We start from the raw sequence: 25,987 nt of genomic DNA, 5'->3' as shown, positions 1-25,987 counted from the left end.
AGAGCAAACGTAGTCTTTTCAAGCAGTGTCTATTTTTAGCATGCTTCAGAGAGAAGTAGAAAATTCTCATAGAATGTAAATTGGTACTGCAGTCCTCTCACAATGCTCCCAACATTTGAGTGCAAATGATAAATTTAATCTACTGCAGTCTGATGTGTTCTGTTTTGGCCATTATTTTTCTATATTAATACCAGCATGCTGATTCATATTGTACAAAAAGAATTTCAGCTTGTCTGGCAGGAAATGTTAGTGTGCAAATGTACATAATGCATCAAGCTTACTCTACTGCCTGAACGAATGGACATGTAAACACGAAAGATGCTATGCAATTGCTGCAGAAATAAAGCTGTTAGCAAAATTACAGTTGATTGAATTCTTGGCATTGATGTGCAAGTAGTATTGATACATGTTATTTGACATATTTTGTCAATTTAAAGAATTATGTTTCAATGTCCTATGACATGCACACAGGTAGGATAGTGGACGACATTAATTTGTATGTGATTCCTGAAGTGATGTTTATTGCAGAAAAGATGTTCAAGTGAAATGTTTCATCCTGAGGGAGTGAAAATTATAAGCTAGTTCTGCTGTATCAGAGGCTTGAACCAGTTGAATGGTTAATAGTATCTAAAAGGATGAATTTCTTCTGGGAGCTCGGACACTGTATAGAATTGGAGGTGTGAGGAAAGTGGGGTGTGTGATTCTGAGTATGCTACTTCGATGGTAATCTTAATGCTTTTACTTCAATGCATAAATAGAATACTAGTCATTTCACTGTGTTCTTCTGTTTAATACAATATTAATGGTGATGGAATTTTGCAGCGTTATTGACTAAATGTATTGTTGAAATCAAATTTTTACACACCGGGTATTTGCAATTTTATGGGTATTATAGTAAAATCTGAATAATCACAGCCAAAACAGGATTATGTAATGTGATTGAGCTTACAGTTTCAAAATTGAATTATCTGAAAATATTTGTAGACAATTTGAGTTTAATTCATTCCATGGGCAGAATTCTAATTATGTTGTTATAAGGTAGGGTCTGGTGGCTTGCCGCAGCAAATCTGCTGTAGTCTTTTTAAAAAAAAAAGTTTTTTTTTGTATTTTCTCAACCTAAACATTTAGAAACAAATGACCCAAGTCAGAAGACATCAAGAACATTTCAATGTTTTATTTTGAAGTAAGTGGTTTGGCTATGTACCAACTTGTTTTGGCTGCAATAAAACCGTTTAACACACAAAGTTTTTGTTGCTATTGCAGAAACTTGGAAATACTTTGTGGTGTGTGAGAATGAATCCTGTCCCTCTGTCCTGATGCATGAATTGCATTAGTTACAAGCAAATTTTACTGCTCTGTCATATCTCTCCTTCATCCCCCCCATCTCTCTCTCTCTGTCTCTCTCTATTCCCCTCCCTCTCTCTTCCCCTCCCTCACCTCCCTGCCCCTCTCTCTTTCTCTCTCCCACTCCCTCCAGCTCTCTTCCCAACTCTCTCCTGCTCTCATCCCAACTCTCCCTTTGCTCCCCTTGCACTTTGCATCCCTCTCCCTCCCACACGTCTCTCCCTCACCCCTCCTCCCTTCTCTCCTTTCCCCCCCACTTTCTCCCTCACACCACTCTCACTCACTTGATGTTCCCCCCCACCACTGCCCCCACTTCCCCCCCTTGCTCTGCCCGCTCTCTTCTTCCCTGTCTCTCCCTCTCTCATTCCCCCTCTCTCATTCCCCCTCTCTCATTCCCCCTCTCTCATTCCCCCTCTCTCATTCCCCCTCTCTCATTCCCCCTCTCTCATTCCCCCTCTCTCATTCCCCCTCTCTCATTCCCCCTCTCTCATTCCCCCTCTCTCACTCCTCCCTCTCTCACTCCTCCCTCTCTCACTCCTCCCTCTCTCACTCCTCCCTCTCTCACTCCTCCCTCTCTCACTCCTCCCTCTCTCACTCCTCCCTCTCTCACTCCCCCCCCCCCCCTCTCTCACTCCCCCCCCTCTCTCACTCCCCCCCCTCTCTCACTTCCCCCCCTCTCTCACTTCCCTCCTCTCTCACTCACCTCTACCTCACCTCACTCCCCCTGCTCTCTCATTCCCCCTCTCCTCATACTTTGCCCCCTCTCTCGCTCCCCAGCCTCTCACTCTCATTCTCCCTTGTCCCTCAACCCACTCTCTCACTCACCCTCTCTCTCTCTCTCTCTCTCTCTCTCTCTCTCTCTCTCTCTCTATCCCCCTCTCTGTCTCTCTCCTCTCTGTTTCTGTCTGTCCCCCCTCTCTATCTCCCCTCTCTCTTTCTCGCCCTATCCCCACCCTCTCTATCACCCCATCCCCCCTCTCTGTTTGCCCCCCCGTCCCTCCCGTCTCTGTCTCTCCCTTCCCTCTCTCCTCTTCCTCCACTTTCTACAGCTCCCCTCTCTCCGTGCCCCCGCCCTCACTCTCTCTCTCTCTCACCCCCTCTCCCTCCCCCCTTTCCCTCCCCCTTCTCTTTCCCCGCTTCTCTATCCCCCCCGCTTCTCTATCCCCCCCACTTCTCTATTCCCCCCCACTTTTCTATTACCCCGCTCTTCCATTCCACCAGCTTCTCCATTCCCCCCGCTTCTCCATTTCTCCTGCTTCTCTATCCCACCGCACTTCTCTATTCCACCCCCCGCTTCTCTATTCCCCCTCAAGCTCTGTCCACCCCCATGCTCTATCCCCTCTCTCCCCCCATTTCTCCCTTCTATCCCCCCTCCATCTGCCCCATTTCCCCTCACACACCCCCATCCCCTTACTACCCCCACCCCTCACCCCTCGCTCAACACCTCTCAACCCTTCACCATCCCCTCACTCTATCTATCGAACCGCAACTCCCCACAACCTCCCTCATTGTTCACCATCTCTCACCCCCCCCCAGCCCCCCTTTCACTGTTCCTCTCTGCCCCGGCCCGCCTCGCCCACCTCCCCCCTCCCCTCCACCTCCCCCCTCCCCTCCACCTCCCCCCACAACATCCTGCTCTGCCCTCTCCCCCCTCTCTCACCACCCCTCACTCCAGCCCACTGTCCCACTCTCTACCCGACTCCCTCCCCATCCTCCTCCCTTCTCCCCGCCTCTCTCTCCCCGAGTCTCTTCCCTCTTCCTCGCCCATACCCCTCTCCTTCACACTCCCCACCTCCATCCCCGCCCCCCTCCGCTTCCACCCTCCCCCTCCGCCGCCACCCTCTTCTCCGCCTCCACCTCCCTCGCCGCTTCCAACCCCCCTTTTGCTCTCCCTACCACACCCCGTCTCCCCCATCTCCGACTGTCTTCCGCACCCACTGTCTCCCACCTCTCCGTCTCCACCCGCCTCTCTCCGTGTCTGTTCCCTCTCCTTGTGTCCGTCCCCTCTCTCCGTCTCCCGACCCCCCTCTCTCCGTCTCCCGACCCCCCTCTCTCCGTCTCCCGACCCCCCTCTCTCCGTCTCCCTCCACACCCCACCTCTGCCTCCACCCCCCCCCTGCCTCCACCCCCTCTCCGCTGTCCCCACCGTCTCTCTCTCATCGCCCCCGTTTCCCGTCCACCATCTCTCCCGTCTCTCCACATGTCTCCTCCCACTCTGTCTAACCCCGTCTCCTCTCACATGTTCCCCCCGGACTGTGTCTCCCGCCACGTCTCCACCCCCTTCCTTCCTCCCATTCTCTCCTCCCCTCTCTTCCACCCTGTTCTCTCCCATCCCCTCACCTCTCCCCCTCCTCCCCGCTTCCCTCCTCCTCCCCACTTTTCTCCTAGCTTTCCCCCTCCTACCCGCTTCTCCCCTCTCCCTGCTTCCCTCCCCATCCCCCCATCTCTCTCTTATCCCTTCTGTGTTTCTCTCTCTCTCTCTCTCTCTCCCCCCTTGCCCACCTCTGTCTCCCTCTCACTCTCTGACTGTCTCAGTGTTGTCCCTAGTTGTCTCTGTGTTCTCCTTATGCCCCAAGTTCCCTAAGCCTTTACTTGGATATTGCAGAGCACAAACACTCACCAAAGAGAGAAAATGAGGGCCTGATCACCACTTTCTTCTTTCACCTCATTTCCTGTCTCATCAGCCTCCAGTAACTCTCTGCAACAAAATAACACTTCCCTGTTCTACCAAACTCATAGAATTGCTACAGTAAGAGGTCACTCGTCCCTTCAAGTCTGTACCGAACCTCTGAAGAGCATCCCACCTAAACCCCCAATGACTCCATAACCCTTAATTTACCATGGCTCATTTACCTAGGTTACACATACAGGTCCCTGTGGGGAAATTTAATATTCCCAATTAAGCTAGCACCTTTGGACTGTAGGAGGAACTGAGCGACCAACGCAGACACAGAGCGAATGTGCAAACTCCACATTGACAGTCACCGAAGACTGGAATTGAACCTGGGTCTCTGGCACTGTGAGGCAGCAATGCTTAACCACTGAGTCACCGTGCCAACCTTTTTCCTTCTGTTTCTCTTCTTTGTTTTTTTCAAATTGGAGATTGAAATCCAGTTACACTCTAACCCTGTTTCACCAAACTCCACTTATATTCTGCAGAAGTGGACATTGTTGGCTGCTCCAACTTCTACTGCCCTCCCGCAATTGCTTTTGAGAAGATGGAGGTTAGCTACTTCTTGAACTTCTGTAGTCTGTGGAGGGAGAAACAAACATAGGGAGTTCTGGGGGTTTTTACCCCACAGCAGTGAGGGGCAAGCAACATACATCCTGGCCAGGTTGGTATCTAGCATGCAAAAGAATTACCGGTTGGTGATCTTCTCATCTGTTAGCTGCCTTTGTCCTTCTAGATGGTAGGGGTCATGTTTGGAAGGTCCTGGTAAAGGAGCCTTGGTGAATTGTTGCAGTGCATCTTGTAGGTGCCATTATGTCAGTGGTGAATGTTGAAGATAGTTGATGAGCCAATCAGCTAGTTGCATTTTCTGCGATGGTGTTGAACTTTGAGCATTATTGGAACTGTACGTCTCCAGGTAAGTAGATCAGTGATTTTCAGCTACTGTGCTGTGTTGTGAAATTATCGTGAAGCAGCGCCATTGCGTCTGCTGACAATATTTGCCCCTTTACGGGGTGGAGGTACAGTTCCCAATGCTTGATTGAACAACACTGTCACTCAGTGCCTGAAAGTGGATGGGAGTGCCACTTCCCAGCATCTGATTCCACTGAGTGACAGCGTTGTGCACCAATCATTGGGCTGGTGAATCTCTCACCTTTGGCCTTTGCTCCTTTGCTTTACTGAGCCAGTTGGATTGCATATTTCTACTACTGTCGGTCAGCAGGGCTGCATTAGAGCAGAGCTGAGAACATGGTGAGTGATGCAGCGACAATGCATTGACCTGGCCCTTTGTTCAAGCTGAGTCCAAGGGAGAGGGGTTCGACTCATTGCCTCACATGAGCTCTGCTGGCGCCTGTAGCCCAGCAGCCTCTCAGTGTCTGGGTTGCATGGTGACTTCTGTAAGATTGGTGTATGTTGAGTGAGGCTGCTGGATGGCTGGTGGGGACTGAGAAGGTGGCAGGGACCCTTACCGATCACTTGATGTCTCAATTTATATCAAGGCATGGTGAAAGCAAGTAAGTATGATATCTGTGAACGATAAATTCAATTGAAAATAGTGGATATGCCGTGAATTGTTTGTCTCATTGAAATGTTCCCACATACTGAAAAGATTGGGAACCACTGAAGGAGATAATATTCCACAATTCTGACCACTGCCTTTTAATAGTAGACAAACACTAGGGTGATTGAAAGTGAGTTGCTTGCTGTAGAATTCCTGGTCCCTGACAATCTTTTCTTGACTGCTGCACAAAATTTTCTCTAATGTTCAAGGGTTTCAGTTCAGTACATGCTGTCCCCACTCCCAGAAAATAGTTTAGAAGCAAAATGCGAAGTGGTATTTTCTACATTAATTGTGGAACTATCTGGCAGGGGCCTTGTGGTATTGGATGGATTGTTGCACAAGAAAATGTAATAAGTCTGACAAAGGTTCTTTGGCTAGAGGGTTATGAGCGGGGTGTGCAAGAGGGATAGAATGGGGTTGGGATTGGATTGCAGAGGAAGGAAGGGCTGGATTTGGGATGACACAGATGAAATGGCCTAGGAAGGGGTCGATTAGAGGTTGGAGTAGAACAGGAAAAAAAGACATGATCATATGAGAGGATGAAAGGGCTTGGTTGAGGTTGTCATTGAAAGGGTGCAGTTGGATGGGATGGTGATTTAAAGATGTGTTGCAATAAACATAGTAAATCCATTTCATGTTTTGAAGGTCTCTGCTAGTATAGAATAAATGGCAATGAATTACTCAATAGTATTTCAATTTTCAACTTACTTTTGTCCCATGGGACCATTGGGCTACTATTTCATTATTGCAAAATGATTAAGAGAGTTTAACCTGAAGGTCAACATGCCTCAAGTGAGCGGTGAGGTTGAGATGTGTGACCTTCACAGTGACCTCAAGTGGTGTGGGAATTTAATCTGTTGTCATCACTCTGCATGGAAACCCAGCCATCCAGCCAACTGAGCTTAATTAGGCAATTAATAGCATAAACAAATTTGAATGCATAATTAATGTTAGTAAAAGCACGTGGTTGTCTTGAGTGCTTCTGACTACTTACTTATTCTCTTAAGTGATTTCTGGCTAAGGGTTGCTGGTTGCGTACAGTGAACTCTAATGACCAGAAGATGCAAGACTGAATTCCTAGTCGTTACTGAACTATATGACACTCAATTTCATGCCTCTCTTATAATTTCTCCAGTCTGCTGCTAGATGGTAATGAATCTAATCAAAGTCACAAATAGCAACCTTTATGACTCAGACAGTGATGTAAGTTCTCTTCTGGACTTCTCAAAGAACTTGTCAAAGATGACCCTGCATGCTGTCTCCAGTACCTCTCTTGTCCAGACCAGTAAGATTTGTCACGACTGTGATTTGGGAGCTGTTGTAGCTTGTTTCCAATATGACCACTTGTCTGCTGTCTCTGTATTAGACTAAAATTACAAAAGATGCTACAATTATCTTTTATTTCTTGGTCATTTTACTGTTTATCAAGCAAAGTTTAATCCAACTACCCCACCCCCTATATTATTCAACATTGGAAGCACAAACACTCCAGACAAAGGAAAATAAAAGTATTTCCCTCCCTTGTGGTTCATTTTTAAAGAAAACACTTTGAGCCAATGGGTTTTATTTCTTGAAGGAAATAAGAATGAAGAATAAGGTTTGAGATGATGGTTAAAAAGGCGTTTGGTGTGCTTGCCTTCATTTCTCAGCCCTTTGAGTATAGGAATTGGGCCATTATGTTGTGGTTGCACAAGACGACCACAATGTAAGGCCTCTTCTGGAATACTGTGTCTGGTTCTGGTCGCCTAGTTAAAGGAAGAATGTTATCAAGTTTGAGACGGTTCAGAAGAGATTTAACAGGATGTTGCCAGGTATGGAAGGTTTGAGTTATAAAGAAAGGCTGGGACATTTTTAACGAGAGTGTAGGAGATTGAGAGGTGACCTGATAGAAGTTTATACAACAATGAGAGGCATAGATAGAGGTGATTGTTTTTTTTACCTTAAAATGGGGAATTTCAAGACTCAGGGTCACATTTTTGAGATGAGAGGAGAGAGATTTAAAAAAGATATCAGAGACAAATTTTTTCCACAGAGGATGGTTCATGTGTGGAATGAACTTCCTGAGGAAGTGTGAATGGTGGGTACAATTACAATGCTTAAATAGACAAATACATGGAAAGGAGGGATATGGGCCAGGAGCAGGCAGGTGGGACTAGTTTTGTTTGGGGATTATGTTTGGCATGGACTGATTGGACCGAAGTGCTGTATGACTCTATGATTCTATGGCTCGATGTTCAGATGGCTGTAAGTCTGATGCTGTGGCGTTCGAGGATGGTTGTCGCTGAGCACATGCAGTTGTCGTTGGTGATGTTTTTCAGACACCACCTTTGCTCCTTGAAATAAGGACATAGGAATTAGGTGCAGGAGTATGCAATTCATCCCTCTGAGCCCACTCTGCCATTCAACATGATTATGACTGATCTTATCCTGATCTTAACTCCACTTTCCTGCCTGCTCCTCAATTGCCATTTAACTTGCTTTTCAGTGGAAACTTATCTATTTCTTTCATGTATCTGTTGATTGGTTCTGCCTCCAGTGCAGTCTGGGGCAGTGAGTTCCACAGATTCGCAACTCTGAGGGAAGTAATTTCTCATCTCAGTTTTGAACCTGCAGGTCATTCTGCTATAACGTGACAGTTGCATTTCTCTGCAACCTCGTGCTGTAGAAAATCGTGTTATAGAAAACTGCTATAGAAAATTCACGTCAAACAGTGTCCACAATTCCACAATCGTGCGATAGCCAATTTGAGTGGATTAAATGCGCATTCTTCCAGAATGATCTGTATGTCCTGTCACTCTGTATCTATGATCTCTTGTTCTAGACTACCCCACAAGAGAAACATTTGCAAAACATCCATGTTATTGATCCCCTTTAGCATTTTATATATCTCAGTCAGATTCTCCACTGTTTTGAACTCCAGTGAGTGCAAGCCCAAGCTATTCAACTGCTTCTCATACGAAAGGTCTTTCATCCCAACATTTAATTTGGTGAATCTTCTCTGAACTGCCTGTAGTACCACCATATCCTTCCTCAAGTAGGGATTAAATTAGACACGGTAGTCCAGGTATGGCCTCACCAATGCCTTATATAATTGTAACAATACTTGTTTACTTATATACATAGGAACCATGATTATCCGAAGGACACGGCAGGGAATATTTTGTTTAGTTAATCAAATGCCGGACAACCGTTTAGTCAAGCATTGGGACATTGCGATCTTGCTGGATAATCCGAAATTCAGATAATTGAATGCCAGATAATCAAGATTCCTCTGTAATCCAGATCTCTGCACATATGCACTTTGATTCTGCTGCCCATTTAAATCATAATTAGGCCATATGTTTTTCCATCCAAAATGGATAACTTTGCACTTATCCATGTTAAATTCCATCTGCTAGATTCTGGCTGATTTTCCTAGCCTGTTGATATCCATTTGTAAACTCTTTGTCTCCTCCTCTCAGCTTGCTTTCCCACCTATTTTAATATCATCTGTGAACTTTGCTATGTTATACTCTGTCTCTGCTTGCAGATCATTTATATCCAATTTGAAAATAGTTGAGGTCTGAGAACTGAACCCTGTGGCACCCTACTGGTTACAGTTTGCTATCCAGAGAGGGACCCATTTATCTAAACACTCTTTTTTTCTCAGTCAGCCAATCCTGTATCCAAGCCAGTACTTGATCCCTAACCCCCTGAGATCTAACCTTTTGGATCAGTATTTTATGTGACACCTTGTCAAATGCCTTCTGGAAGTCTAGGTATGCAGTCTGTTCTGCTGTAATGTGGTAGTTTTGTTATCGTGCGACTAGTCGCTCAATAGAAATAACAGGGCCGATTGGAGGAATAGAGCTGGGGTGGACCACCAAAACTATCGGTCAAAATTGAAGCAAAAGTAGTAGTTAGCTTAACACAAACAATAGCACAGTCTAAGTAAATGTTAATCAAATATTTTAATGAAATAATACAATAAATTTAACACTTTAAGGGTTTGTGAGTTTGCTGAGTTACAGTACTTTATTAAGATGGGCTGAGGGTCGTCATGAGCATCATCATTACTTTCAGGTGCAGTTTTGGTGTAGGGTTAAGACGAAAGAAAATATTTAGTCCAGAAGTGAATGACTGTGGTTCATTGTGATCAGACTGATTCTTGGGAGTTGGCTTAAAGAAGGCATTTAGATTTTGTTGCTTTGCCATCTTTCTTAGGGTGCCAGAAAACTTTAGGCCATGAACTGTTATCTTGCTGCATTCTGCATTTAGTCATTGTTTTCTAAGAGCTGCAACTGCTTCTCAACTTTTAGGATAGAAGACAAAAGAGAAGTGAAAAGTTCTTGTGCTGCATCCTGGATTTCATCGTCTTCATCTCAAGCTTCGATTTCCCCCACAGCAACAAGTTGTTGTTGATCAGTCTTCACTTCTTCAAATCCAACTTGCTTTGGTAGAGCGACTCAATGTTCTTTGATTGCTGGAAGCTCCTCTGACATTTCAACACCTTTAAAATCATGAAGAAAATCGGGGAGAAGCTTCTGCCAAACTGCATGCAAGGAATCCTTACTGAGTTAAAAATCACACAACAACAGGTTGCAGTCCAACAGGTTTATTTGGAAGCATTAGTTTTCATAGTGCTGCTCCTTCTTCAGGTGATTCATCAGAAGGAGCGGCGCTCAGAAAGCTAGCGTTTTCAAATAAACCTGTTGGACTATAACCTTGTGTTGTGTGATTTTTAACTTTGTACACCCTAATCCAACAGCGGCACCTCCAAATCAATCCTTACTGACATCAGCCCAGGCCACCACAATGATGTCAGTAGTGTTCTTAATAGAACCTAGAACATAGAACAGTACAGCACAGGCCCTTCAGCCCATGACGTTGTGCTGACCATTGATCCTCATGTATGCACCCTCAAATTTCTGTGACCATATTCATGTCCAGCAGTCTCTTAAATGTCCCCAATGACCTTGCTTCCACAACTGCTGCTGGAAACGCATTCCATGCTCTCTCAACTCTCTGTGTAAAGAACCCGCCTCTGACATCCCCTCTATACTTTCCTCCAACCAGCTTAATACTGTGACCCCTTGTGTTAGCCATTTCTGCCCTGGGAAATAGTCTCTGGCTATCGACTCTATCTATGCCTCTCATTATCTTGTATACCTTAATTAGATCCCCTCTTCTCCTCCTTTTCTCCAATGAAAAAAGTCCGAGCTCAGTCAACCTCTCTTCATAAGATAAGCCCTCCAGTCCAGGCAGCGTCCTGGTAAACCTCCTCTGAACCCTATCCAAAGCATCCACATCTTTCCTATAATAGGGCGACCAGAACTGGACGCAGAATTCCAAGTGCGGTCTAACCAAAGTTTTATAGAGCTGCAACAAGATCTCACTACTCTTAAACTCAGTCTTCCTGTTAATGAAAGCCAAAACACCATATGCTTTCTTAACAACCCTGTCCACTTGGGTGGCCATTTTAAGGGATCTATGTACCTGCACCCCAAGATCCCTCTGTTCCTCCACACTGCCAAGAATCCTATCCTTAATCCTGTACTCAGCTTTCAAATTCGACCTTCCAAAACGCATCATCTCGCATTTATCCAGGTTGAACTCCATCTGCCACCTTTCAGCCCATCTCTGCATCCTGTCAATGTCCCGCCTACAACAGCCCTCTATACTTTCAGTCCTCTATACTGTCAACGACACCTCCAACCTTTGTGTCGCCTGCAAACTTGCTGACCCATCCTTCAATCCCCTCATCCCAGTCATTAATAAAAATTACAAACAGTAGAGGCCCAAGGACAGAGCCCTGTGGAACACCACTCACCACTGACTTCCAGGCAGAATATTTTCCTTCTTCTACCACTCGCTGTCTTCTGCTGGCCAGCCAATTCTATATCCAGACAGCTAAGTTCCTCCTGACCTTCTGAATGAGCCTACCATGGAGAACCTTATCAAATACCTTGCTGAAGTAAGTTAATGTTAAAGCTCTTCCAAAATTGAAGAACCCTGTCCTTATTATCCCCCTCAGCTGCAATCAGCGTCCTGAATGTGCGCCATAAAAAATAAGCTTTAAAAGCTGAACGAGAGGGGTTGCGTGGCAGAAATAGCACAGTGATATTTTCAGAAAGCTCACCAATGGTGGGAGGATGGCTTGGTGCATTGTCCAGAATGAGGAGAATCTTGAAATCCAAATCTTTTCTCCTGCAATAATTTCTAAAACATCAACAATGAGGTCAGAAAAAATTTGTTTCGTCATCCAACTTGTTTTTCTTAACCTGAAGTAAACACTTAGATTGGACTTAAGGTAACCAGGAATAGAATCGAAGAATAGCTAACGGGAGTTCGCGTTTTAAAAAAAAGTGTCCCAATTCACCAATCGTGTAATAGCCAAATCATGTTCATGAAACGCAAGTTATAGGAGAGCGACCTGTACCACATCCATCGGATTTCTATTATCCGCCTTGTTGGTTACATTCTCAAAGCATTCCAGCAACCTTGTCAAGCATGAATTTCTCTTCGTGAAATTGTGCTGGCAATAGTGAATTGAGCTTTGTTTTTTCCAAGTGTTCAGTTCTCTCCTTTATGATTGACTCTAGCAATTTTCCACTCTGGAGGTCAAACTAACTGGCTTTGCCTGTCTCCCTTTTTGAATAAGGTTATCATATTAGTGTGTTTCCAATCTGCTCGTACCTTTCCAGAATCTAGGAAATTTTGGAATATCATACCTTCTGCATCTGTAATCTTTGTTGTCACCTCCTTTAATACCCCAGGGTGAAGGCCATCAGGCTCCAGGATTTGTCTGTCTTTCATCTCATCAGTTTACTTTATACCTTCTCCCTAGTTATAGTAATGTCACCAAGTTCCTCTAGTAACTGCAGATTTTGAAAAGAAATTATAATCTTGCACTGAAAACGAAGACAAAATATTGGTTTAGTGTCTCTGCCGTTTCAGTTTCCCTTATTGCCTCCACCATTTTCATCCTCTAAAGGGTCAACATTTAATTTCACCATTCTTTTCCATTTTATATATTTGTAGAAGCTCTTGTTATCAGTGTTTGTTCTCTGCTAGTTTTCATTTGTGGTTCATCTCAGCTGTTCTGATTTTTTTTTGTAACTCTTCACTCTTTATTTATGACCAAATTTATGACCGTTTGTTCATGTTCCTCTTGTGAATAGAAACATCATAGACTATAAGACCATAAGACATGGGAGCAGAAATTAAGCCATTCAGTCCATTGAGTCTGCTCTGCCATTCAATCATGGCTGATAAGTTTGTCAAACCCATTCTCCTACTTTTTCCCTTGATAATCCTATCTATCTCAGTCTTAAATATACTCAGTGACCTGGTCTCCACAATCTTCTGTGGCAATGAATTCCATAGATTCACTACTCTCTGGCTGAAGAAATATCTCCTTATTTCTGTTCAAAAATGCCTTCCCTTTATTCTAAGGCTGTGCTCTCGGGTCCTTGGCTCTCCTACGAATGGAAACATCTTCCCAACATCTACTCTGTCCAGGCCATTCAGTATTCTGTATGTTTTAATTCGATTGCCCCTCATCCTTCCAAGCTCCATTGAGTATAAACCCAGAGTCCTCAAATATATCTCATATGTTAAGCTTTACGTTTCTGGGACCATTCTTGTGAACCTCTTCTGAACATGTTCAAGGGCCAGTACAATCTTCCTGAAATATTGGATCCAAAGCTGCGCACAATACTCTAAATGTGGTCTGACCAGACCCTTATAGAACCAAAGAAGTACATCCCTGTTTTTATATTCCAAGTCCTCTCAAAATAAATGCCAACATTGAATTTGTCTTCCTAACTACTGACTCAACCTGCAAGTTTACCTTGAGAGTGTTCTGGACTAGAACTCTAATGTCTCTTTGCACTTCAGACTTCTGAATTTTCTCCCCATTTAGAAAATATATCATGCCTTTATTCTTCCTACCAAAGTGCACAGCCTCTCACTTTCCCACATGGTACTCCATTTGCCACTTCTTTGCCCATTCTTCTAAACTGTCCAAATCGTTCTGCAACCTCCCCACCTCCTCAATGCTATCTAGCCCTCGAACTATCTTTGTATCATCTGCACACTTAGCCAGAGTGCCCTCAGTTTCATCATCCAGATCGTTAATGTATAAAATTACATGTTATGGTCCCAACACTGCGCTTTGTGGAACACTTGTCACTGGCTGTGGTCCTGAGAAGTACCTTTTTATCCCTACTCTATGCTTTCTGCCAGACAGGCAAGCTTCTATCCATCCTAGCACCTTGCCTCTGACACCATGGGACCTTCTCTTACGCCGTAGCCTCCTATGTGGTACCTTGTCAAAAGCCAAATGAAGTCCAAGTAGATAACATCCATTATCGCTCCTTGGTCTAATCTGCTTGTTGCATCCTCAAAGAATTCTAACAAATTTGTCAGGCATGACCTCCCCTTGATGAAATCGTGCTGAATTTGCCTGATTTTACCAGACACTTCCAAGTATTCAGAAATCACATTCTACGCAATGGATTCCAGGATCTTACCCATGACTGAGGTTAGGTTAATTGGTCTGTAACTTTGTTTCTTGCCTTACTCCTTTTTTAAACAGGGGTGTCACATTAGCGATTATCCAGTCCTCTAGTCCCCTCCTTGATTCTAGTGATTCCTGAAAGATCACCACTTATGCCTCCTTCAGCTCATTATCTCTTCAGCTAACTCTCTTAGAACTCTGGGGTGTAGTCCATCTGGTCCAGGTGATTTATCCACCTTCAGGTCATTCAGTTGTTCTAGCATCTTCTCCTTGATGATGTCCACCATACTCAGCTCTGCTTCCTCACTATCTTGAAGTTTTGGGATATTACTCATGTCTTCCACTGTGAAGACAGATGTGAAGTAATTATTCAGTTTCTCAGCCATTTCCTTGTTCCCCACTACTATCTGTCCAGCGTCATTTTCCACTGTTCCAACATCCACTTTTTCCTCTCTTTTTGCCCTTTATATATCTAAAGAAACTCTTACAGTCTTCCTTTATATTACTGGCTAGCTTATATTTAATTTTTTCCTCTTTTTTTTAATTGTTGCCCTCTTCTTTGTAAACTTCTGAATCCTCTGGTTTCTCATTGCCCTTCGCCACATTATATGCTTTCTCTTTTGCTCTTATGCTATCCCTGACTTCCCTAGTCAGCAATGGTTACCTTATCCTCCTCTTTTTTTTCTCGGGATGAATTTTTACTGTGTCCCCTGAATTACTCCCAGAAACTCCTGGCATTGCTGTTCCACTGTCTTTCCTGCGAGGCTCCTCTCCAATTCAGTTCTACCCAGCTCCTCTTTCATGCTTCTGTGGTTGCATTTATTCAGCTGTAAAACCATTACCTCTGATTCTGTTTTCTACCTCTCAAATTGCAGAGTAAAATCAGTCATATTATGATCACCCTCCTAAGGATTCCTTCACCTTAACCTCCATTATCAAGTCTGCCTCATTGCATAGCACTAAATCCAGTATTGCCTGTACCCTAGTGGACTCCACCACAAGCTGCTCCACAAAGCGATCTTGTAGATATTCCTCAAATACCTTTTCTTGCAATCTGCTATCAACTTGATTTTCCCAGTTTACCTGCATATTGAAATCCGCCATGATAACTGTAACTTTGCCTTTCCTACACATTGTCTGAACAACATTCTGAAGGGGAAGGGTGAATAGCCAGTTTTTATGGTGCATTTAGGCACCATTGATTTAGGTACAAAAAACAGGATGAGGTCCTACATGCAGAATTTATGGAGTTAGGAGCCAAGTTAAAAAGGAGGACCTCAGAGGTGATAATCTCAGGATTGCTACCAGTGCCTGTACTAGTTGGAGTAGAAATGAAAGAACAGGCAGGATCAATGTGTGGCTTGAGAGATGGTGCAGGAGGGAGGGGTTCAGATTTTTGGGACATTGGGACTGGTTCTGGAGGAGGTGGGATTATTACACATTGGACGGTCTACACCTGGGCTGGCCTGGAATCAATGTCCAAAGTTTTTGGTAATGCTGTTGGGGAGGGTTTAAACTAATGTGGCAGGGGGATGGGAGCCAAATGAGGAGTTTAGTGGACTGTAAGGAGATAGTAACTAAAGCATGTAAGGAACCAGATCATGAAGTCAGCGTGAGTAATGGGAAGAGTAGGCAGGGAGCAAATGATGAACGCAAAGGGACAAGTGGTCTGAGGTGCATTTGTTTTAATGTGAGAAGCGTAGTAGGTAAGGCAGATAAACTGAGGGCTTGGATTAGTACCTGGGAGTATGATGTTATTGCTATTACAGAGACTTATTTGAGGGAAGGGCAACTTAATATCCCAGGCTATGCATGCTTCAGATGGGATAGAGAGGGAGATAAAAAGGGTGGAGGACTTGCATTACTGGTCAGAGAGGATATCACAGCTGTGCTGAAGGAGGACTCGAGTAGTGAGGTAATATGGGCAGAGCTCAGAATTAGGAAAGGTGTGGTAACAATGTTGGGGCTGCACTACAGTCCTCCCAATAGCAAGTGAGAGATCGAGGTACAAATATATAAACAGATTATGGAAAGGTGGAGGAGCAACAGGGTGGCGGTGATAGGAGTTTTTAATTTTCCCAACATTGGCTAGGATTCACTTAGTATTAGAGGTCTTGATGGAGCAAAATTTGTAAGGAGCATCCAGGACTGTTTTCTCGAGCAGTATGTAAATAGTCCAACTCGGCAAGGGGCCATACTGGACCTGGTGTTGGAGAATGAGCGCAGCCAGGTGGTTGAAGTTTCATGAGGGGATTACTTTGGGAATAGTGATCACAGTTCCATAAGTTTTAGAATACTCGTGGACAAAGACGAGAGTGGTCTTAAAGGAAGAGTACTAAACTGCGGTAAGGCCAAATATAGCAAAATTCAGCAAGAGCTGGGAAACGTGGATTGAGAGCAGTTGTTTGAAGGTAAATCCACATTTGATATGATGAGAGTGCAGGACAGACATTTCCCTATGAAAATGAGGGATAGAAATGCAAGATTAGGGAACCATTGATGGCAGGTGAAATTGTGAGACTCGCTAAGAGAAAAAAGGAAGCATATATAAGGTCTAGGCGACTGAAAACAGATGAAGCTTTGGAAGAATATCTGGAAAGTAGGACCAATCTGAAATGAGGAATAAAGAGGCCAAAAGGGGTCATGAAATATCTTTAGCAAACAGGATTAAGGCACATCCCAAGCCTTTTATTCATATATAAGGAACAAGAGGGTAACTAGAGAAAGGGTTGACTCAAAGACAAAGTTATGCGTGGAGTCAGAGAAAATGGGTGAGACTCTTAATGAGTACTTTGCATCGGTATTCACTAAGGAGTGGGACATTACGGGTGTTGAGGTTAGGGATAGAAGTTTGATTTCTCTAGGTGAAGTTGGCAGAATGAGGGAGGAAGTGTTGGGTATTCTAAAAGGTATTAAGGTGGATAAGTCCCCAGGTTCAGATGGGATCTATCCCAATTTACTGAGGGAAGTGAGAAAAGAAATAGCTGCGGCCTTAACAGATAGCTTTGCAGCATCCTTGAACACTGGTGAGGTCCTGGAGGACTGGAGAATTGGTAATGTTGTCCCCTTGTTTAAGATGGGTAGCAGGGATAATCCAGGTAATTATAGACCGGTGAGCCTGACGTCAGTGGTAGGGAAACTGTTGGAGAAGATACTGAGGGATAGGATCTATTCCCATTTGGAAGAAAATGGGCTTATCAGTGATAGGCAACATGGTTTGGTACAGGGAAGGTCATGTCTTACCAACTTAATAGAATTCTTCGGAAGTGAAAAAGTTGATTGATGAGGGAAGGGCTGTAGATGTCATATACATGGATTTCAGTAAGGTGTTTGATAAGGTTCCCCATGGTAGGCTGATGGAGAAAGTGAAGTTGCTTGGGGTACAGGATGTACTAGCTAGATGGGTAGAGAACTGGTTGGACAACAAGAGACATAGAGTAGTAGTGGAAAGGAGTTTCTCTTAATGGAGAACTGTGACCAGAGGTGTTTCACCGGGATTTGTTCTGGGACCACTGTTGTTTGTGATATACATAAATGGTCTGGAGGAAGGTATAGGTGGTCTGATTAGCAAGTTTGCAGATGACACGAAGATTGATGGATTGGCAGATAGTGAAGAGGACTGTCGGAGAATGCAGCAGAATATAGATAGACACATTGGAGAGTTGGGCGAGATATAAGGAGCAATGGGAAATGGGGTTCAATCTGGGCAAATGTGAGGTAATGCGTTTTGCAAAATCCAGTTCAAGAATCAACTATATGGTAAATGGAAAAGCCCTGCGGAAAATTGATGTACACAGAGATCTGGGTCTTCAGGTCCATTGTATCCTGAAGGTGGCAACGCAGGTCAATAGTGTGGTCAAGAAGGCATACGGCATGCTTTCCTTTATTGTACAGGGTATTGAGTACAAGAGTTGGCAGATCATGTAACAGTTGTGCAAGGCTTTGGTTCGGCCACATTTGGAATATTGCATACAGTTCACATTGGCACTTTACCAAAAGGATGTGGATGCTTTGGAGAGGGATCAGAGGAGGTTCACCTTGAAGGTATGCAGAACGCTAGTTATGAAGAGATGTTGAGTGGATGAGGATTATTTTCATTAGAAAAATGGAGGTTGAGGGGGACCTGATGGAGGTTTGCAAAGTCATGAGAGGCTTAGACATAGTGGATAGCAAGAACCTTTTTCCAGGAGTGGGGGACTCAATTACTAGGGGTCACGGGTTTAAGGTGAGAGTCAAAAAGTTTAAGGGAGATATGTGTGGAAAGTTCTTTACACAGAGGGTGGTAGGTGCCTGGAACACGTTGCCAGTGAAGGTGGTAAGGCGGGCAAGATAACATCATTTGCGATGTACCTAGATGGACTCATGAATGGGCGGGGAGCAGAGGGATACAGATCCTGAGAAAATAGGCAACAGAATTAGATAAGCGATCTGGATTGGCGCAGCTTGGAGGGCTGAAGGGCCTGTTCCAGTGCTGTACTCTTATTTGTTCTTCTATATCTCCTGGTGTATCTTGCGCCCTAGCTCCAGACCACTGTCTGAAGGCCTGTACGTATCTCCAGCTATGGTATCCTCAATTCTAACCACACAGATTTGTACACCGTCTGACCCTTCTTCATTTCTTACCAGTAAGGCACCCTCGCCACCTCTGCCCACCTGCCTATCTTTGATTGATTGGATATATATCCTTGGGTATTCAGCTCCCAATTCTGATCTTTTGTCTACCTACTCTGTCCAGCCCACTCTTGATTTTGAAAACCTCTATCAAATCTCCCCTCAACTTTCTTCTCTCCAAGAAGATCAATTCCATCTTCTTTAATCTGTTCTCGTAAATGATGCTTCTGATTATTGGAACCATTGTTGTAGACCACTTATGTACTCTCTCCAGTGCATTCACCTCACTCATGTAATGTTGCATCTACAACTAGACACAATACTCCAGCTGAGGCCTAACAAGTGACTGAGACATGTTTACCATTACCTTTATGGTCTTTAAATATATAACATCATTGGAACAGGCCCTTGGTCCACAATGTTGGGCTGAACATGAAGCCAAATTAAACTTATCCCTTCTGCCTGCCCTTGGTCTATATCCCTCCATTCCTTGCGTATTCAAAGTTCATTAAACATCCCTATCCTATCTGTCTCCACCACCAGTGCGTTCCACACTGCCATCACTCTCCACAAATAAATAAGAAACTTGCTCCTTATATCTCGTTTAAACCTGCCCTTCTCACCTTAAATGCATTATTGTAGTCTACGTCCTTAATAATAAAGTCAAGGACATGGTGTGTTGGGTTTTTTCAGTGTTCACTTGTGGAATGTAAACTTTGCTGGCTAGGCTAGCATTTATTGCCTGTTCTTAGTTGACTTGTGAAGGTGGTGGTGAGGTGCCTTCTTGAACTGTTGCACTCTATGTGCTGTGGGTAAACCTACATTCATGTAAGGGAGGGAATTCCAGGATTCTGGAATTTACTGTATACTATTACTAATAAAGCATACAGTTCTGTGTCTAGTTGTGAATGGTGGTGGCCAATTAAACAACACAATGGAGTTGGAGGCCCCAGAAGTATCCCCATCCTAGATCATTGGGAGCTTAGTACATCAATGCAGAAAAGGGACATAGGGTGGATGGGAAGGCATTTTTTCCACTAGTATTTGGGTCAATAACCAGTTGACAAAAATTTAAGAGGTATGTAAAGACCTCATTCTTTTCTGTTTTTGATTGTGAACTGAAATGAGAAAAGGGCAATTTTAAAACTTGGTCTGTGCTTTCTGCCAACCAGGGGCCAAAATACAGGTGGTTTGGGCAATTATGCATATTTAGACTGAAAATCTTTTGTGTTGACTGCAGGGATAGTGGGGCATGATTTCCAGCATGCTTCCCGAAGTGTAAAAGGTAGAAGGCTAAGAGGGGAGTTGAGAAGAAAATATTTTACCCAGAGGGTGGTCAGACTGGAACTGACTGTCTGAAGGTGTTGTTGAGGCAAAAAGTCTCATTACATTTAAGTCATATTTAGATATTCACTTTCATTGCCATAATCTCCAGGGCTGTGGGTCAAAAGCTGGATAATGGGCCATTGTGGCCAGATTTTTGTTGACTGGTGTGGACATGATGGGTTGAATGTCCTCCTTTTGCACAATAAATGTCTGAATCTATAAGATTAAATCATTTACAACATCCTCAGCTCAAAATGTCAAGTGGGTGATTCAACTCTGCCTCCTCTGAATGTCTTCAGCATCATAGATGCCAATCTTCAGACAATTAGATTCACTCCATGTGTTATTAAGAAATGGCTGAAGGTACTGGATACTGCAGTGGCTGTGATATCCTGCTGATAGTACAGAACAGCTTGGCCTTTGACCAAGTTGTTCCAGCACAGTTTCAATGTGGAAAATTGCGTAGGTATGTCAGTACACAAAAAAAGGACAAATATACCTGGTAGTGAATGCCCCATCAGTTCACTTTCCATCATTCGTAAAGTAATGGATGGATCTTCAACGGTGTCAATCAGCTCCTGATCTGATTACACGGTTGCTTCAAACATTGACCGGGGTAAGGTGAGAGCGACTGCTGTATTTGACCAATTGTAGTACCCCTAAGGATCCCTCGCAATAGAAGAGTCAAACAAGCCCACTGCGCTGTGGCTGACCACTTCAACTTACCCTTCCACTCTGACAAGGACATGCAAGTCTTGGGCCTCCTTCCCCGCCAAATCCTAGTCACCTGACACCTAGAGGAAGAATGCCTCATCTTCCGCCTTGGGACCCTCCAATGACAATTCACCGGTTTCTTCATTTCCTCCCCCCACCTCATCCCAGATCCAACCCTCCAACTCAGCACCACCTTCTTGAACTGTCCCACCTGCCCATCTTTTTTCCTACCTATTCACTCTACCCTCCACTCCGACCTATCACCATCACTCCCTACCTGCATCTACATATCGCCTTCCCACCCCTTCTATTTATTTCTCAGCCCCTTCCCCCACCCCAACATTCTGTTGAAGGGCTTATGCCTGAAATGATGACTCTTTTCTGTTCCTCGGATGCTGCCTCACCTGCTGTGCTTTTCCAGTGCCACATTTCTTTACTCTGATCTCCAGCATCTGTAATCCTCACTTTTTCCTCAGTGGGAATCTGGAAAACCCTCCAGTGGCTGAACTGATATCTGACAGAAAGGAAGGTAGTTGTGGTTGTTGGAAGTCCCCATCTCCGCTCCAGTGCATGACTACATGATTTCCTCATCGTCAACCATGATCATATTGAATGGTGGTGCAGGCTTGGGAGCTGCACCATCAATTACCTTCCTCCATCATAAGGTCAGAATGTGCGAATGTTGACGAATACCTTCACGGTATTCACCATTTGTGACTGTTCAAATACTGAATAGTCCCCGCTTGTTTGCATGAGTACAGCTCCAACAACACTCGAAACTTGGCACCATCCAGGACAAAGCAGCTTGAGTGATTGCTACCATATCCACAAACATTCACTCCCTCTACCACTGGCACTCAGTAACAGGAGCATGTACTATCTGTAAAATGCAGTGTAGAAATTCACCGAGGCTTTTTAAACAGCACCTTGTAAATAGCGACCATTGGAAGAACAGTGACAGATATCTGGAAACATTTCCATTATTGGGATGTGTTGACATTGTGGTAAAATGGCATAGTTGTAGTGACCCAGGCAAATGTTCTGGCAATAAGGTTCAAATTAACCGGTGGCAAATTGTGGCATTTGAATTGAACTTTTAAAAAAAAATGTGGAATTAGAAAAGGAAATTAATGGCCACCACATAACTTTTGCTGATCACTGTTGAAAACCCATCTGGTTCTCCGTGTGCCCTTTATGGATAGAAATCTGCCATCCTTACTGTATGTAGCTAGGCACACATTAATGTGGCTGACTCTTAGGTGCCCTCTGGAAAAGTCCAGTGAGCCATTTAGTTCAATGGTAACTCAGGACAGCACCTTGTCAGCAACATCCATATTTTATAGAAGAGTAAACATCTTGCAAGCTCCTCTCCAAGGGAGTCAACCATCCTGAGTTGGAAATATGTCACTATTCCTTCACTGTCACTGGGTCAAATTTATGTAACAACATTGTCAGTGTACCTACGAGGCAGGTCACTACCACCTTCTTGAAAGCATTTCGGGGTGGGCAATAAATGTTGGCTGAGACAGTAATGCCTGTGTTTTCTGAAGTACTTAACAGAAAAATGCAATGAGCAACATTTGTTACCACTTGATGCATGATACTCTGGAAACATCTGTGTCATTTGTTTAGCCCGAATGGCACCTCTTGGCATTGGATCTCAACAGGTCCTTCCAAGAATGCCGAGGGAGGCAGCTGAGGAAATTGTGAGGGCCTTGTATGAAATCTTGTGTCCTGTTTAGCCACAGGAGAGCTCCTAGAGGATTTATGAATAGTCAGTGTTGTTCTTTTGTTTAAGAATAGCAACAGGGATAATCTGAAGTTTTAGGCCAGTGAGCCTTGTGTCCACAGTAGGGAAATGATTGTAGAAGATCCTTTGGATAATATTTACTCACATTTAGAAAGCATGGACTTATTAGCAATAGGTACAAATTCGATTAAGAGTTTTGAGGAAGTGACAAAGATGATTGATGAAGAGTGGTAGATGTTGTCTGTATGGACTTAAAGGCCTTTGACAAGGTCTTTTATGACAGGCTGATACAAAATTTAGGTCACATGGCATCTGTAGTGAGCTGGGAAGATGGACACCGAACTGGCTTAGCCATGGATGACAGAGTAGCGATGGAGAGGTGGTTCTCTGACTGGAGATCTGTGTTCAGTGGTGCCCACAGGGATCAGTGCTGGGACTCCTTTTGTTTGTAAAATGTATATAAATTATTTGGAAGAGCATGTAGATGATCTGATCAGAAAGTTGGCAGAAGACACTGATTAGGGGAGCTGTGGATAGTGAGGAGGATTGCCAGAGGATTCCACAGGATAAAGACCGACTGGAGACTTGGCTGGAGAAATAGCAGATGGAATTTAATCTGGACAAATGTGAGGTGATGTGTTTTAGGCGATCTAATGCAGGAAGGAAATATACAGTAATTGGCAGAACCCTTAGTATCAAATACAGAGGGATCTATGCATACAGGTCCACAGTTCCCCAAAAGTGACAACACCAGTGGGATAGATGGTCAAAAGAAAAATGACATGCTTGCCTTCATCAGTTGGGGCATAGAGTATAAACATTGGCAGGTTGTATTGTAACTGTACAGAACTTGGAATATTGGGTAGAGTTCTGTTTGCCACACCTCCAGAAGGATGTGGTGGCTTTGGAGTAGAGGACATTGGCAGGTTTGGAGTGTATTTACTATGAGGAGAGATTGCATAAACCTGGTTTGTTTTCACTTCAGTTTTGCATGGTGAGAGGCAACCTGATAGCTTGCAAAATTACCAGAGGCATGGATAGTCGGAGTCTTTTTCCTAGGGTAGAAATGTCAATTGCTAGGGACATAGGTTTAAGGTTAAAGGAGATGTGAGAGACAAGTTTTTTAAACAAAGCATGGTAAGTATCTGAAATGTGCTACGAGAGGAGATGGTGGGGGCATATACAAGAGCACATATAAGAGGCATCTTGACAGATATATGAATACTCAGGGAATGGACAGAGATGGACTACATAGAGGCAAAAGGCTTTTAGTTTAGAAACACAATAGATAACCCTGCAGTTACCGACCGGATTTTAGGTTACTCTCGCTGCATTTGGTACAAAAGATACAAGTATATCCTCCCCACTCATTTCATTTTCAAAATTTGAGCTTTAATGTCATTTTTTGGGAGAAAGGTTATGGCTTTCTTCAGCAAACTAATATGAAAGGCTCCTGTATTTCTAAATGTGACTGTCGTTACATAAGAACACAAGAGTAGGCCATCTAGCCTGTTGAGCCTGCTCTGCCATTCAGTAAGATCATGGCCAATCTTTTTGTGGACTCAGCTCCATTTACCTACCCGGTCACCATAAGTCTTAATTCCTTTACTGTTCAAAATTTATCTTTGCCTTAAAAGCACTCAAAGAGGTAGTCTCAACTGCTTTATTGGCCTTTGGATGAAAACTTTCCTCCTCAACTCAGTCCTAAATTTGCTCCCCCTTATTTTGAGACTGTGCCCCCAGTTCTATTTTCACACACCACTGGAAATAGCATATTTCCTTCTATCTTATCTATTCCCTTTGTCATCCATTGCCTCCTTTCAGTCGAATCAAAATACTCAGACACGGTGTAGTTTTACCTTCTTCATCTTTCTTCCTGGAGAGAGGAAGTGTGCCAACAACTGAACAACCAGGAACGCTACAGGCGACTACCGGCCGATCCTGCTACATTTTAGTTGCAATCTGGCTAAGCGCCTCTATGTCTTTCTTAAAGTAGACAGTGTTCAAGATTCCAGGGACTTGAGATGATACAGTCATATGATTCCATAGTCTTGAACAAATAAAAATAAATTTTACGACATAATATACCATATATACTTACTTGTTAGGAACAAGATTTCACTTTAAGTTTACTGTATGTTTTGTGTTTGGGTTGTAAGTTTGATCATTGAGCTGGTAGATTTGTTCTCAGACATTTCGTCACCGTGCTAGGTAACATCATCAGTGAGCCTCTAATTCACTGCACTGATGATGTTACCTAGCATGTTAATGAAACATGAGAACAATTCTGCCAGCTCAGCGAGCAAACTTGCAACCTGATCTGCAACCTGATCTACAACCTGAGCTACAAATCTTCTCCCAAATGTTTTGTGTCTGTTGCATTAAGAAGGGAGAGACATGGTTTTAGTTTATTTCTTGTTGTAAGCCTGGTGTTGATGTCTATTGCCTTGTGTGTTTATGTGCATTTTAATGAAGTTTTAGAACCCTTGAAGAGAATAGATGGGTATGGTGTCATGACGTACTTGGGGGAGTGTTGCTGATATCAAGTCCGTGTTCCTTGAGTCACCATAAAAAAGACAATTTCAATTAAACTATCAAAGAGCCTAATTTACATGATTGTGTTTTTTCCACCTGAATCAGACACACCAGGTTTTTGTTATTAACACAAAAAATGAGTATTTATTGTAAGTAAGCTAATTTTCTTAACCAGTGGAAACAAAAGGAAAATGAACTGCTAATTTATCAGATTACAACTGTTATAAACCATTCCCCCTCATGCACACACCTGCAAACAGGCACACAGAGAAGCCACAAATGTTATGAGTTGAGAAAACAGAGAATGGTGAGAAAATTTTCACAAACAGTTCTTTTTCAATAGTCCAAATCTCAAAACTTGGATGGGTTGATTTCACAATCCTTTGAGGATATCACAAAGTTACCTGCACAGCAATGATCAGTCTTTTGTTAACGTTTTTTTAAAAATTTAATCTATTTTTCTAATCAATCTGTTCATGGATGTTATTATACACCTCTGGAGCAGGTGAGACTTAAACCCAAGTGTCTCTGGAAAAGTGCAGCAGGTCAGGCAGCCCTTCTTATGCCCGAAACGTCGATTCTCCTTCTCCTTTGATGCTGCCTGACCTGCTGCGCTTTTCCAGCAACACATTTTTAAGCTCTGATCCCCAGCATCTGCAGTCCTCACTTTCTCCCAAGTGTCTCTGGTCCAGGGGCAGGGACACTACCATTGTGCCACAAGAGAGCTCCCCAATTATCAGTCTTTCATTCACTATTTGGTTGCACTGGAGTTTTTCTTTATTCTTTGAGTTTATGATTCCCCCCCCCCCCCCCCCCCCGCCAGAGTTCCAAAATGTAATATCCCTTTTTTGACAGAGAATGGGAGAGAGCAACATAACCGAGAAAGGGGACAAAGAGATGTTCTGTTACAGCCAGGTTCTGGAAGTTTCTTTGCTTCTCTTTATTTATTTCCCATGCAAGATCTATGTTAAGCTC

General features: G+C 43.7%; 1 protein-coding gene across 6 annotated transcripts in view; it reads left to right on the top strand.

The window, feature by feature from the left end:
- Positions 1-25,987, top strand: part of enah (ENAH actin regulator) — a 427,681-nt gene that overhangs the window by 36,963 nt on the left and 364,731 nt on the right. The gene's annotated exons all lie outside the window — the stretch shown is intronic.

Source organism: Chiloscyllium punctatum, chromosome 3, assembly GCF_047496795.1.
Source record: "Chiloscyllium punctatum isolate Juve2018m chromosome 3, sChiPun1.3, whole genome shotgun sequence".
NCBI lineage: Eukaryota > Metazoa > Chordata > Chondrichthyes > Orectolobiformes > Hemiscylliidae > Chiloscyllium > Chiloscyllium punctatum.
The sequence above is the reverse complement of the archived record's forward strand: the minus strand, read 5'-3'. Positions and strand labels throughout refer to the sequence as shown.